General features: G+C 41.9%; 1 protein-coding gene across 1 annotated transcript in view; it reads right to left on the bottom strand.

Annotated features, from left to right (window-relative positions):
• Nucleotides 1-13,336, bottom strand: part of LOC126334844 (ATP-binding cassette sub-family C member 4-like) — a 170,103-nt gene that overhangs the window by 90,187 nt on the left and 66,580 nt on the right. The gene's annotated exons all lie outside the window — the stretch shown is intronic.

Genomic DNA, 13,336 nt, shown 5'->3' with positions numbered 1-13,336 from the left:
TCAGATTTGTACTGTTTTATTTAATATTTACACTATTTTACTAGCAACACCGAATATAATGTAAAATCTAAGCTCGCTAATAATTTTCCCATAGCTTTATTTAGTCAAGGATTATTTAAATACATAGATAAGAGAAAATAATTTTTCCAGGTATTTGAACCTGAATAGCAAAACATGTTGGAAGAGTGCCTTAGTAAAGCTAGGGCCTCCCAGCAGAAGAAGTTACCCAAATCGCTTACAGCTTTTCAGTTGTCTGTCAATGTAAAATTCTACAACCTTGGCCGAATTTGAAATGGTGGGACCTGGATGATATCAGGATTTCTGGAACAACAGCCGACATTCTTCATTCAAATTCCTTAGGCAACGCTGGTTTGTCACGCTGTACTATCTTCAAGAAGCCTTTTTTAACAGACTGAACAATGTATTGCTAAGACTGAAACTGACCGCTGTTGACATCTGGAATGTAGATGAAACTGGACTCATCACAGTCCAGGGGTCTGACAAAAAGTCACTCGAAGGAGATTACGTCACAAAGAGCGGGTAACATCTGCTGAGAAAGGATGACTTATCACTATGGCTTTAGCTGTTAGTGTAGTAAGCAATAACGCGCCTCAATTTTTTATATTCCATAGTGTTAAGTTCAAGACCCTTTTTATCAAACACTGTCCTATTGTGACGAAAGGTGTTGCCTATACCTTTTAGGCTGAATGACGGAATGTAGCTTCTGGAAGTAAATGCACTGTTTTGTATGACATGATCCTTGTTGCAAAGATTAGATTAGATTACAGTAAATTAGACCATCCTTGCACTGTACTAACTGACAACCATACTTCCCATTCAAACCGCTGAAGTCTATCTTTTCTTAAGGAAAAAGGTGTCACACTTACGTTTTTTCCTGCTCACTGTAACAATAAGCTACAGCCCTTGGATAGAAGTATTTACGGCCCCTTTAAAACGTTTGTAAACTCAGTTTCCGATGCACTGATGACAACAAACAAATAACGACTGACAATATACGACCTCCCAGGCATTGTGGAAACTGCCCTTCCAAACGGAATTACGCTCAGAATTATACGGGTTGGATTCAAACTACTAGGCATTTCCCCCATGAACAGGAACATTTCCACCGATAATGACCTTCTGGATATACTGTTGATTATGGGTTAATTGCTGAAACTCGCCCTTTAAATGCTCAAGAAGACAATTTTAGGTATATGCTGTCATTAAGAAGACCTCTTAAGTTAAACGTCATATCAACTGACCAGTCTTGCTGCCCGACGCCTGAAGAAGAAAGAGCATTCGAAAAATCGCCTCAGGGGAAGAGACAACAAACAAACGAAAAATAATTTCAGCAATACTGTCAGCCACACCAGTGGAAGATACGTTACAGTTCGAAAAATAAGCCCCCACAGACCGACTTTAAAAAGAAGTATGGATGTTCCGCGTAAAAATTATATTTTAACAGCGTTAACACAATTTACGACTGTAGTTTCTGTCCTAAAGCTGTAGGAAAGTTATTATTAAAGTAGAAACGTTTGCAAGTATATAACCAATGTGATAACTAAATTAAATGATAAAATCATACTGGCCAACTTGCCCCAATAAGTGGAGTAACTTACCTCGTTGGTGGAGTAGGTTGGCCTAGGGGGTATTTCTGTACAAAATATTTTTTCTGCATAGAAAAACAGTGAGAAGGTTGGCTGGAAAGGTGGTGAAACGATACACGTACGTTTTAACAAAAAAATGTCAGTGTAAACACTTAAAAAATAAGCTCGAAGTAATAAATAAAAATAAGTGGGCCAGCCTGCCCTGATCTCTGCTACTTGTAATGGAAAAAAATTCATAAAGATACCGAATATCGCCCGCTTATGCAGTGATGCTCTTCTCAGAAGTAACCAATTCCGTCTGCTGGTGGAGAAATTTTTACTTCTGGTCTTTACATACGGCACAATTTCGCGTACGACTATTTATCATGTGCTTATCCCAAGTATGTATAGGTATTATTAAATAAAATACTACTGCAAGTACATGTGAAGATGTCACTGAAGACAACCTTGCTGGCGGCGACGCAAGGTGCCTGATAAACGTTTGGGAAGGCACGTCCTGCCCTAAGGCTCGCAGTGATCCAAGTTGTCAGCGGTGCATCTCCGTTGTGCCTAATGGAATGCTAGCGTTAAACTCTGTTTATAAAGATCCATTAACCTTGGCAGCCACCTTGGTTCTCTTTTGAGAGAATAAGGCAATGTACTAGCATTCTTTCCTTCCATCCACTACAACACAAACACAACACTACTCTATACAAGCAACATCACAGCCATCCGTAAGAAACTGGTCCACAAATAATACTTCATAAGCAGCTGGAGCGAAGTCCCAGCAAACCATGTCTTCTACGTTACAGACCACGATGGTGCTTCTGGATTCCCGAATCTGTCCCAACAGTCACTTCCTAACTTTACAGTTGTTGCTATTGTTGTTTATTGCGTCTGACTGGATGTATGTTAACGCCCCCACACTAATAAATATGTATCCACAGAACATAAACAAATTAAAAATGTAAAGTGTGATAAAGTACATCCATAGCAACAATATAGAAATGACAAGACACAACGAAAATGCTTAAAATGATCGAGTGCTCATAAATATACGGAGGTGATAAAAGTCATGAGATACCTCCTAATATAGCGTCGGATCTCCTTGTGCCCGGATTGGTACAGCGAATCGACGTGGCATGGACTCAACAAGTCGTTGAAAAACCCATACAAAAATATTCTACCATGCTGCCTCTATGGCTGTCCATAAGTGCGAAAGTGTTCCCAGTGCAGGATATTACGCAAGAACTGACTTCTCGATTATGTTCCACGTATGTCTTGTGGGATTCGTGTCAGGCGCTCTGGGGTGGCGAAATCATTCGCCCGAATTCTCCAGAATGTTCTTCAAACCAGTAGCGAACTATTGTGGCATGGGACATTGTCATTCACGATAAATTCATCGTTGTTTGGGAATATGAAGTCCATGAATGGCAGCAAATGATCTTCAAGTAGTCGAACATAACCGAGGACCCAGTCTACTTCATGTAAACACAGCCCATACCATTATGGAGCTACCACCAGCTTGGCTACATGGCTTTGTGGGATCTGCTACAAAGTCGAATCCTCATCAGCTCTCACCAACAGAAATCTGAACCATCTAACCAGAGTACGGTTCTCCAGTTCTCTAGGGTCTAACCGATATGGTCACGAGAGCCAGAGAGGTGCTGCAGGCGATGTCGTGTTGTTGGTGAAGACACTGGCGTCGGTCATCCGCTGTTATAGGCTATTAACGCCAGATTTCGCCGCACTGCCATAACCGATACGTTCGTCGTACGTCCCACACTGATTTCTGTTGGTATTTCACTCAGTGTTGCTTGTCTGTTAGCACTGACAACTCTATGCAAAAACCAAGGCCATCGGTCACTGAGTTGTCCTTATTGAGAGGCAATGCCTGAAATTTGGTATTCTCGGCACATTCTTAACACTGTGGATATCGGAATACTGAGTTCCATAACGACTACCATTCCTCGTTGAGAGTCTGTTAATTCTGGTCGTGTGCCTACAGTCACGTCTTAAAGCTTTAACAAATGAGAGCTCCGGCACTGCGGTGCTCCTCTGCATCTTGTGAACGCAGCACTACCGTCATCTGTGTATGTGCACATAGCTATACTGTGACGTTTTGTCACCTCAGTGTGTAACAACAGATATAAATAGCTATTAAATAGTAAAATGCAGTAGTCAACTGTTAGAATGAATAACGGTAACCAACAAAATGTTTCATCTCAGTACGTTACAAAGGAGACGGGAAGTGAAATTTGATGAGGTGCACGATACTTTTAGCTCCAGTACCTCTAACTGAATGCAGGCCACCAACAGCATTGTAGGGCTCTGTTACGGTAAAAGAACATGATGAATTCTTGCAGCACTTGGTACGCAGAGGAGATCATTCTCACTAGTAGGGAACTTAAGCGTTATGGAGAAGCACAACATCTGTTTGCAAGTTTAATGCTCGTCATCTACTCTCAGAGGATGGATGCTGCTACGATACAGCCGAGCAGTAAGTTTAACCGGAGACCCGGATCCTTGAAACCTAGGTACTCAGAAAGTGGCCCTGAGAATCGGCCTAAAATTTTATTGGAGTATTTCATGTTCACGCTGTACATGTGAGGTGCTTCACCACTGTGTTTATCTCAAACAAAGCATAACAGCTGGTTCTAGATGAAAATTTGTTAACGTTTAACTGAAGGATTAACGATACTCGTGTTGAATCAGTTATGTCACACAATTACCTAAGAGCTCCAGTGTGGAAGGAGATAGTTAGGTTCGCACGATACTTGTAAAGTCTATATGTCTATGCTTATACCCAAAGTCTTGATATCGTTTCCCTTCCAGTGTAGCACAGTGCTGACTGTTATACAGTTGTGTGATTTACGAACGAATGCCAGGAAAATATCTGAATTTTATGTGGGAAGTTTAGAAAGAAAGATACTGCTTTTAAGGAGAAAACCAACTGTTACACTTTAGGGTAAGGCCGACGACGTACCGCTCCCGTGTCGATTGTAGGGATGTCTTCGATAACCGACGTGTTACAGGAATGCAAACCGTTATTAATCTCCTGGCCCATCCTTCAAGGGAACAGAAAGGTTGTATGGTTCAGCTGAGAGAATATTCCTCAGTAATCTCTCTCGTGAACCTTAAAGTTTTAGGAACTATAGGAAACAGAAAAAGTTGAAAGAGTACTTTGTAAACCTCTGGTTTCATTTACCAACCTCTGACTAGTGAAACGACATGACAGTGATAAACATAAATATATACGAGAGTCATTTTAAAGTAATAAAATAATACTTCGCTGCAAATGTAAGTATTTATACACTATCAGATCAAAAGTATCCGGACACCCCTATTCAATGTGGAGTTGACCACTAGATGTTACGAGATGCCGTTGGTATAAAGGGGGGGCAGGGAGTATTGAGATAAGCAGTAACAGATGTATGGGTGGCCGAAGAGATCTCAGTGACTTCGAACGTGGAATAATCATCGGATGTTAATGGCTCTGAGCACTATGGGACTTAACATCTGAGGTCATCAGTCCCCTTGAGCTTAGAAATACTTAAACCTAACTAACCTCCATGCCTGAGGCAGGATTCCACACTGTAGCGCCTAGAACCGCTCGGCCACTCCAGACGGCATCGGATGTTATCTGAGTAACAAATCGACCAGGAAAATTTCAGCCCTTCTAAAGGTGTCCAAGCCCAATATTGGTGATGAGATTGTGAAGAGAAAACGCGAGGGACCAACCACATTTAAAGCAAGATCGCACATATCATGTACTGACGACATCGGTCGTCAAGCAGTGCGTATGGTGGTTGAAAAAAATCGCATAAAAACATTGGAAGGAATCATTCGTCTTACGCCAGATACCGTTATTTCTCGGTTACTTGCAGGGAAAGCAGGTCGAAGATCTGTTAACCACCATCATACGGGAACTAAGGATGGCCTACAGATTCCGGGGTATTCTCTTAACAAAAGTGTTTCATGTTGCTGTACACTCTATGATGGCAAACTGAAGATTTATCTTCCTTAGGAACTAATTCCAGCTGCAATAAAACAATTTCACCGATCCCTGCATGGATACATTTGAGGATTTAACAAAACCACCATAAAAAAGCATCTGAATTGGAGGATCTGGAACAATTCTCATATTTTCTTCTGTCTCAGTTCTTAAGTTGTAATTAGATGAGATGTTTCGATATCTGTGGGTCATCTTCGGATATAAGAGAAAGGTTGCAGCACATTTCAAACAGCTTAGGGTTGGCCCAGGTAATGAGGATGCTGAACAACGTACTCCTTAATTTAGTGGGTCCTTCCCCCTCCAGATGCTCCTTTTCAAGAGTGGGGTAGGAAAGATTGGACCATGTGTGCACTCATATCGATTCTGATGCCTGGTTGAACGTCTCTGGTTTCGTTCCCTAGCGACGACCTTTCAGACATCTCACTAGGGTCAGCCTTGTGGCCGGCCGCAGTGGTCGAGCGGTTCTAGGCACTGCAGTCTGGAACTGCGCGACCGCTACGGTCGGTGGTTCGAATCCTGCCTCGGGCATGGATGTGTGTGATGTCCTTAGGTTAGTTAGGTTTGAGTAGTTCTAAGTTCTAGGGGACTGATGACCTGAGATGTTAAGTCCGATAGTGCTCAGAGCCATTCCAACCATTTTTTTTTTCAGCCTTGTGGCTTGAAGGGATTTTAACGGCATGTACGGCTTTGTGTGAAATCTTGTATTATGGATTAAGAGAAACCAATGACGTAGCCGCATTCCGGCTTTGAAATGAATCCAAGGACGACATGTGAAAATTTGCGGTGGAAGGGGACTCGAACCGAGAGATCCTCCTGAACGCAAGCGATCACCTTGACTGCCCCTGCTATCCTGGCACACTTTCCATCCGAGCCAAATTTTCATCCTGTCGTACGGAAGTAGTGTCGCTGACAATTCTCCTTCTGCTGGCATCCTGATTCCCACAGGAGGTCGAAAGTAGCGTACGTCCACACTAAAATTGTAATTTTAAGAGCTGTTGTCCTCACAGACATGAAGAGATACAAGCGCATATATACAGGGTGTTCAAAGAACGTTTCGAATACTCTGATAGGTGTTAGTACTCATGAATCCGGAAACACTTTCCGGGATAAACACGTGTTTATAGGAAGGGCTGTGTGACGCCTGGTTGCGGATATTAGGGTAGTCGTTGCATTGGCGCTGTGTCAAACGTGTCGGCAGGGTACTATGTCTTACTCACAGTAAGTCTGCAGTCAGTTGTGTAGTTCAAGTCGCGTTGTAGGCTGCATTAGTTTTCGTAGTGTTTGTGTCCCTTATTGTTCAGTACTGTTAACCCTGGTACGTATCGTGGTCTTTTACCTTCTTCCAAACTGTTTTTACTGTTATCGCTCTGTTTTTACGCATAAATGGTGTAGCACATTTACATTTTCTCTCTTCCACCAGTTGTAAGCAATCGAAGGCCAAATAGCAGATATTGTGTTCTTCCATGGTTTAGAAAATGGATGTAGCCTGTGAGCCCGTGCCTTCTACGCTGAAAAATATCCACAGTGCAGAGTACCCTCTGATAAGCTATTCAGCAGACTTTTGCAGCATCTGAGGGTCGCAGGTATTCTTGCACCTCGGAAAGCCCTGCACAGTCCGCACACCTTGCGTGGAGGAGCGTATGCTCTGCTCGGTAGAAGAGACCTCTGGGACCAGTGGGCAACGATTAGAAGCAGCAGACTTGTCTCACTCTTTTATGTGGGAGGCACTTCATCTACAACGCGTTCAGGCCCTAAGGCCACAAGATCATCATGGCAGGCGTTGGTTCTGTCAACGGCTGCTGCAGACGTGTGCCGCAGATTCACTGTTCACATCCAAGATTTAATTTACCGATGAGGCATGGTTCACAACATACGATGTTGTGAATTTCCGTAACCAGTAGTTATGTATAGATGTAAATCCCCAAGCAATTCAAGAAAAAGTGCATCAACATCGATTCTCAATCAGCGTATGGGCAGGCGTACTTGGCGATAGATCAGTAAGACCATACGTGCTACATTTACGTCTGCATCTACATGGTTACTCTGCAATTCACACTTAAGTGCCTGGCAGAGGGTTCATCGAACCATTTTCATACTACGTCTCTACCATTCCACTCTCTAATGGCGCGTGGCAAACAGGAACACCTAAATCTTTCCGTTATAGCTCTGATTTCTCTTATTTTATTATGATGATCGTTTCTCCCGACGTAGGTGAGTGTCAAAAAATATTTTCGCATTCGGAAGAGAACGTTGGTGATCGAAATTTCGTAAATAGATCTCGCAGCAAAGAAGACCGCGTTTGTTTCAGTGACTGCCAGCCCAACTCGCGTATCATATCAGTGACACTCTCACCCCAATTGCGGGATAACACGAAACGAGCTGCCTTTTTTTGCACTTTTTCGATGTCCTCCGTCAATCCTACCTGGTAAGGATCCCATACCGCTCAGCAACATTCCAGCAGAGGACGGAAAAGTGTAATGTAGGCTATCTCTTTACTGGTTTCTCGCATCTTCTAAGTGTTCTGCCAACAAAACGCAGTCTTTGTTTCGCCTTCGCCACAATATTATCTATGTGTTCTTTCCAATTTATGTAGCTCGTAATTGTAATTTCTAGGTATTCAGTCGAATTGACAGCCCTTAGACTTGTGCGATTTATCGTATATCCAAAATTTATCGGATTTCTTTTACTACACATGTTAATGACCTCACACATTTCTTTGTTTATTGCCAATTGCCACTTTTCACACCATACGGAAATTCTCTCTATATCATTTGGTAATTGCAATTGATCGTCTGATGATTTTACTAGACGGTAAATTTCAGCGTCATCTGCAAACAATCTAAGGGGGCAGCTCAGATTATCACCTGGATCCTTTATGTAAATCAGGAACAGCAGAAGGCCTATGACACTACCTTTCGGAATTCCAGATATCACTTGTGTTCTAGTCGATGATTTACCGTCTATCACTACGAACTGTGACTTCTCTGAGAGGAGATCACGAATCCAGTCACACAACTGAGACGATACTCCATTGTGAGGAACGGTATCAAAAGCCTTCTGGAAATCTAGGAATATGGAATCGATCTGAGATCCATTGTCGACAACACTCATTACTTCATGGGAATAAAGAGCTAGCTGCGCAAAACAAGAACGATATTTTCTGAATCCGTGTTGGTTATGCATCAATAAGTCATTTTCTTCAAGGTGATTCATAAAGTTCGAGTACAGTATATGCTCCAAAATCCTACTGCGAATTGAGGTCTGTAATTCAATGGGTTACTGCTACTTCCTTTATTGAATATTAGTGTGACCTGTGCTACTTTCCAGTCTTTAGGAACAGACCATTCGTCTGCATACGCTGAAAGGAACCTGGTTGGTATATCATCTGGATTGGAAGACTTGCCTTTCTTAAATGATTTGAGTTGTTTCGCAACACCTAAAATATCTGCATTTATGTCACTATTGCTAACAGCTGTTCTGGTTTCGAATTCTAAAATATTTACTTCGTCTTCTCTCGTGAAGGAATTACGGAAAATTGTATTTCGTAACTCCGCTTTAGTGCCACCATCATTGGTAACGTTTCCATCTCTATCTTGCAGTGACGGTATTGACTATTTTTTTTACATACGACCAGACTCTTTGGGTTTTCTACCATATTTTGAGACAATGTTTCGTTGTGGAAATTATTAAAGGCATCTCTCATTGACGTCCCCACAAAGGTTAATTGGGAGGCACCATCTGGACTTTCTCAAAAAGTATTGCCTATCTTCCTGGAGGCCACGCCATTGCAGCTACGATACAAATGCGGTTTATCCATGATGGGCACCAGCACACTTTCGCCACAATGTGTTCGAACATCCGCCGCAGACATTTCAGGACCCCTGGATTGGTCAGGCGGTGGAGTGGGGCGGGGGGGGGGGGGGGGGGGGGGCACAACGTGCTCGTTCCCCAGACTTCAATCCCCTAGACTTTTGGTTATGCGGATACTTGAAGGTATTGGACAACGCCATGCCAGTCAACGATGTGTGGATACTGCACGGTCTCGTCTTCAATGCGTGCCGGCAGGTACAACAACAGGGTATGCTTCAAAAGGTGCTTCATTCCTTCCTCTGGAGGGCAGTGGGGTGCATTGTCGACATTCCTTGTGCTGGACGGCAAAGGGGTGCATTGTCGTGAATGGATGCCACGGTGAACACTCCTGTAAGCACGTGTTTATCACAGAAAGTATACATTTCCAGACGCATGATACTGGGCTTATTTTTCTTGTTTCGATTAGTAATACCATCTCTCTAAGTATTCGACATTTTTTTGAACACCCTGCATGTACGTAGTGTCAGTTTTGTTGGATATGTTCGAAAAAACAGACGCCAGTCACATGTATAGGGTGTTCGGAAATTCCCTTTACAAACTTCTACGACTTGTAAAGAGGAGCGAGTACATAAAATTTTGAGTAGGAACCAATGTCCAGAAATGGGCCGTTTCCGTTCTACGACGGTTTCAGTTCCGATGTGTAACGCGTCTTCGACTGCTGAGAAAAAGACAAAAGCCTTAGAGTTGATTGTCCTGGTATGCAGCAAGGTATACAGATTGACGGGCACTCCTATGGACTACTTCTTTTGTGGTCGTTTGCAAAGTTTAATTTACAAGAGTCCTGTGGAGACAACTGATGACCTGCTGACACGACTTTTGGCCACTGCACCAGAAGCTGAAGAGACACCACGTGGGATGGAGAGTGTTTACCAGAACATGCTTCATAGGTACAATGTCTACAGCAGCGTCGGTGGTCGCCACATTGAGCCATTGTTGTAATGCATCAGTACTGTACGGTTCGTACTGTATTCTGGATTATTTTTTCTTTTGGAATAAAACATTTAATGCTTAAGTGTCAATACAAACAAATGTGCTTAAATAATAAATAGATGTTTTATTACGTTTCCTTTCGAATTGTTACCTAATAACTGTACTGTGTCACGCGTAATCCAGTTCCTCAAGCAGATGTGAATGAGTTAAACATCTGAACTGAAAACGTGGTAGAACGGAAACGGTATGTTTCCGAACATGGGATCCTGTTCAAAATACTATGCACTCACTCCGCTCTACAAGTCTTAGAAGTTCGTAACAGGTATTTTGGAACATCCTGTATGTGTGTGTATACCTTTGAGGATTATCTTGCTAGTTGTTCCTCATACTATGATGGCTCACTGGCGGAGGGTGGAGGTATCGTCACCGTGTCGTGGTTAGCGGCTGTTTAACATGGAGAGTGTACCGACATCATTTGGAGAATCATTGCTTCTGTATGTCTTTGCGAATGTGGGTTGTGTATTCTGAGTCTGCCAATTCTCATTTCTGCTGCTTTGGTTGACTGACGTGGTTCTGCCAGCATTCCTTGTGCCTGCGGGATCCGGCATGGAAATAAATGATGAGCATCTCTTTTTCGCGTGATTTAGTGTTGGATGGGTTCTTCGGAATCCCGTGTTCTTTGCTGAGCCCTGGTAACAGAAACTTGCGTTCACGCCTATAGCATGTGTAGCTCTCGCTAGCGACCGTTATTTGGCCTAGGTTTTTAAAATGGATCAGCATCCATGGTGCTTGGAATATGCCCGAGTTATTTTGAAACACTTGTAAAGGGGATCAAAACGTGGCCGATTGTAGTTCCACTATTACTTGACTAAGTACATAGACTATTTCCTTAAAATCCGCAGTTTACCTATTTTGAATGTTCAGGGGTTAAAACTTTGTGCTATCTTTTGAACACTCTACTGTCACATTAATGTGACCATCGACTATATTCGACGTTAACGTGGAATAATCGCTCACAGAGGGTAGGTGACAGTACTAGCTGTGGAGGTTCTTTTAAAGTGCGTCTGGGGGACGCGGAAGAAATGTGATGTCGTTATCTAAATCCGGAAACAATCTGACGTCCAAAAGGGCACGACGATTGTGTTTTGGGCCAAGGTTGGAAGGATTTCTGAAACGCCTAAGTTTGTAAACTGTTCGTGTAGCGCCTTGGATAAAGCATACGCTATCAAAAACCGGCGCCGAGGAAGTTGTGGCGTGCCTTTGGCCACCTATGACAGGGAAGAACAAAAGCTGCAGAAATGTGTCCTCGGAGTTTTTCGTGACGGCATACATGAATAAAACGTCCTCGGTTCTCAATCAGCGTTAATTCAAATAAAGTCCTCGACCTTTCGATGACCATCTCCGCCAACGTCGTCAGTAGTTCACTGGCTGCTACTGTGTGGGTTAAATATTGATGGACTATTAAAAAAATGTGTTTAAATTTCAATGGTGGTTATTCTAATGTCTGTATTTGTTTTGAAATTGTAAGTATCTCTGACTGTGGTTCTTTGTTGGATTATCCTTTGAACGCATATACTTTCTTAAATATTTCTGATATTATAGTATTATCCAAAATAATTTTTTTCCCATATCATTGTTAATAACCTTGAAGTCTTTAGGGACAAGTTCTTAAATGTTTAGCAGTTTGGAGAAACCAAATTAGTCCTAACTTCAGAATAAAAAAGATAATAATGAAAGTATGATGTATTTCAGTCTTGTAGGCTCATCACTATAGTACTCCCAGATCCACGCTTATTACGAAGTTAAAGAATAAATGGACAGAAAATTATTAGTATTTCCTTTTCGACCTTAAGAAATGCAGAGACTTGGAAAACTGACTATTACTGACGAGGGACAGCACTAACATAAGCTATCTGCTACCTTTAACGAAAGTTCAGGCAAGTATTTGTTTTAAAAGTGCAGCAACAGCCTAAGGTTTACGCTTTTAAGAGCTCTAATAGTAATATTTAATGCATGTTTCAGTTTCGAAGTACCGTTTGTACACATTGATGCAAAATCAGTGTATTGACACAACTGATCATAAGGTCCTTGAACCCAACCATACTTATATGGAATGTGACAAAGATTTTAGTCTCTGAAAAAGCAATTAAACGCTTCAAATATGTGTTTTCCAAGACAGCATGCAAGCAGTGAAGCAGGTCATCAGAAAGGGCTTAGTAGTAGAAATGAAAACAGAAAACCTTCCTTCAGTAGGATACGATTTCTAAAGAAATAGAAGGAAACAAAATACAATGGAGGAATACCAGGTGCATCTGAATAAGCAAAGAAAATCCTTTAATAATGCAGTTCCAGTATTGACTTAACCACGATCTTCGATTTATAGACGGGGAGTTTAGAGGGCCCAATACAGGTCCTCCATCAATATTTCTTCTGCAGCTTTTGCATCAAGACCAGTTTGAAATAAAATTTGAGAAATAGGTAAATCTTGAGGAGATGAAGAACTACATCCCTCGCCTTCATCATGTGTTATGTCACAATATCTACGATTCCCAAACAGCATTTACCTTGAGCATAAGAAGCGGGAACGGAGAAAGAAGAGGACGTGGTCAAAGAAGGGGACGAGGAACACTGAAAAAAGTACAATACGAGTACAATGGTACTGTGAGTGTTGTTCAGGAAATATATTCTTCAAGAAATACCATAGAAGGAAATTGTTATGATACAGTAGACACTCACTTGAGGGGTTTATAGTAAGTGGCTACGAATAATCTGTCACCTGTGATGGATCGACAGCAATATGTTTTCGTTTCGGTATTTTAATTTTACTTGCTATTTGCCTATTTTTTTCAGCTTGTTATATTTATTTCGCTTTACTTACTCACATGTCCAGTTTTACAATTACCATCTATTGTACTGTATATATGAAGTGTATCGT

The sequence above is a fragment of the Schistocerca gregaria genome, chromosome 2, assembly GCF_023897955.1.
Source record: "Schistocerca gregaria isolate iqSchGreg1 chromosome 2, iqSchGreg1.2, whole genome shotgun sequence".
NCBI lineage: Eukaryota > Metazoa > Arthropoda > Insecta > Orthoptera > Acrididae > Schistocerca > Schistocerca gregaria.
The sequence above is the reverse complement of the archived record's forward strand: the minus strand, read 5'-3'. Positions and strand labels throughout refer to the sequence as shown.